At 30.7% G+C, this 2,429-nt stretch overlaps 1 non-coding gene across 1 annotated transcript; it reads left to right on the top strand.

The window, feature by feature from the left end:
• Window positions 1-1,122: 1,122 nt before the first annotated feature.
• LOC118995882 (U1 spliceosomal RNA) lies at window positions 1,123-1,284 on the top strand. Its single transcript, XR_005068373.1, has one exon. It is a non-coding gene; the product is annotated as a U1 spliceosomal RNA (small nuclear RNA).
• Window positions 1,285-2,429: the final 1,145 nt, after the last annotated feature.

Here is a 2,429-nt window from a genome sequence, read left to right as displayed (position 1 = left end):
GTCAACTAAATCGCAGAATCAAAGGAAAGCCAGCAGGAAGGGCAGAAGAATTTCTGGAAAAGAATAATGAGGGCACTACTTTTTAAAGATAGAGTTACACTGGGTGTAATCTGAGATTTTATTGTTTTTTTTGTCGTAGTTGTTTGTTTTTTAACTGAGAGCAGTCCCCAACTGTGCACCTCCCAGGCAACAGACAGTAGAAGCCTTACCAATTTGGGACAAACCCTTGAGGCTAGTAGAAAGACTGAAAATCAAGGAAAGATTCCTTAGGAGCAAGAAAACCACAAAGAGCACAAAACAGAATCTAGAACCAGAAAAATGTGTGATCCACAATGTCCACTTTTCAACCAAAAATAGCTCCATCAAAGAAAAAGGAAAGTGCCATTCATAACAAAGAAAAAAGAAGACCAATAAAAACTGAGTGGACCCAGGTTTAATTCATCAGCCAAAAATTATATAAATGTGTTCAAAGGATTATAGGAACATATGTATAAAATTGGTGTAAGCTGGTTTTAATATGTTAATAGAATGAAAACCTCAACAGAGAAATAAAAATCATGCAAAAACCAATCAAAGGCTGAAAAATAACAGTAACTATAAGGGGAAAAATAACAAGTTTGGTTTAATATCAGATTTGAGTAAATATAATAATCAGCAAACTTAAAACTAAATAAGGAAAAACAACACAATCTAAATAATAGAAAAAAAATCAAGTGAAAATTGGCAAAGCTTCAGAAACATGAGGAAATATCAAGTGTCTGATATATAAGTAGTTGAAGTTCCCCCCAAAAAAAGCAAAATGAGAGAAATAAATAATGAGCAAAAATTTTGCAAATTTGTAGATCTAAGAAGCTCAACAAATCACAAACAAGACAAAAGTGCAAATATGCCACATATAACTCATAATAATAAATCTTCTAAGAGAGTGAAATAAAGAGAAAAATCTTGAAATATTTTAGAAAAATGAACAATTTATTTTGCCATGAAAGTTAGTGTTAGAGCTTTTATCAGAAACTATTGAGGCCAGAAAACCAAAATATGACTTATTCAAATATGCTAAACAAACAGTAATATAATGTCAACTAAAACTTCTATATCTGATAAAATTATCTATCCAAAAAAATATTTATCTGGCAGAGGAGATTCTGTGATCACAGAGGTGGTTTTCCAGGGTGAACCTCACCCATTGCACTCTGGGTATGCTGACCCCTGAGACTTCCTTGTATATGGAAAATTCAGCTGCATATTTGTGGTAGTGGGGGACTGTGTTCATGTTCTCCCCTGAAAAAAACAAGAAAAAACAAAAAATAAACACAAAATGAAGCTGTTTTTATACTCACAAAAATTTAGAGATTTGTTTGCCAGCAAAACTGCCTGTACTACAACAAAAGCTAGTTTTCTCTGTGTGAAGCTATATGACATAGGATAATACATGGGAATGTGTGAAAAAACTTGGAAGTAGTAAGTTATTAGTAAATAAATTAAAAATACATAATTGGAAATATAAATTTAGAATACTCTGATTTAATACATGAAAAATAGAACATAAAGTAATAAATTTTTAAAAGTATATTTTCTCTATATTGAATACTATAAAACAATATCAAGAATAAATAAAGAATTAATAAATGGAGAAATATATCATTTTAATGAAACAGGAAACTGGCATTTATATGCAAGTGCAATCAATCTAACACAATAAATGACAGGGTTTTTTTTTAAAGAAAGACATTGGAGAAAATCATACATTTTAATTTTAAATTTTACTCTAAATTATAAATGATCAAGAGAATATATTGTTACAATAGTATATTCATGCAGATTAATAGAATGAAGTAGAGGATGCAGGAACAAGGAACACACCAATGCATGTATTTTCAAATAATTTTCAACCAATTTTTTATTCAACTAATTTTTCAACAAATCTTCCAAAGAACTTAATGAGGAAAAGATAATCTTTACAGCAAATGATATTGAAAAACCTGTACAGTTGCATAATAGCTGTAATAGTTTGTATTTCCATTAGCAATGCATGAAAACCCATTTTCTTCAGATCCCTGGGAGAATCTGTTGTTGTCACTGGTTTTCATTTGGGTCCCTGATACCCATGCCATGACATTTCATTGTGGTTTACATTTGCATTTCCCTAGTGACGAATCATGGCTAACACATTTTCATGTGCTTATTTGCTGACTACATACCCTCTCTGGTAAAAATTCCTTCATATTTTTACCCATTCTCTAATTTTATTGTTGGCTTAATTTTATTGTTGAGGTTGATAGTTCTTGACTTACTCAAGATATTGGTCTATTGTGAAATACTTGGTTTTCAAATATTCTCTCTTAGACTGTAGTTTGTATTTTTAGCCTATTTAAAGGGCCTATAACACAACAACCTTTTTAAAAAAAAATGAGGCAGTACAAACTACT

Source organism: Sturnira hondurensis, unplaced genomic scaffold (genome assembly GCF_014824575.4).
Source record: "Sturnira hondurensis isolate 20B ecotype Veracruz unplaced genomic scaffold, ASM1482457v3 Scaffold0010428, whole genome shotgun sequence".
In the NCBI taxonomy this organism is placed as follows: Eukaryota; Metazoa; Chordata; class Mammalia; order Chiroptera; family Phyllostomidae; genus Sturnira; species Sturnira hondurensis.
This window is presented reverse-complemented; position numbering and strand designations above follow the sequence as displayed.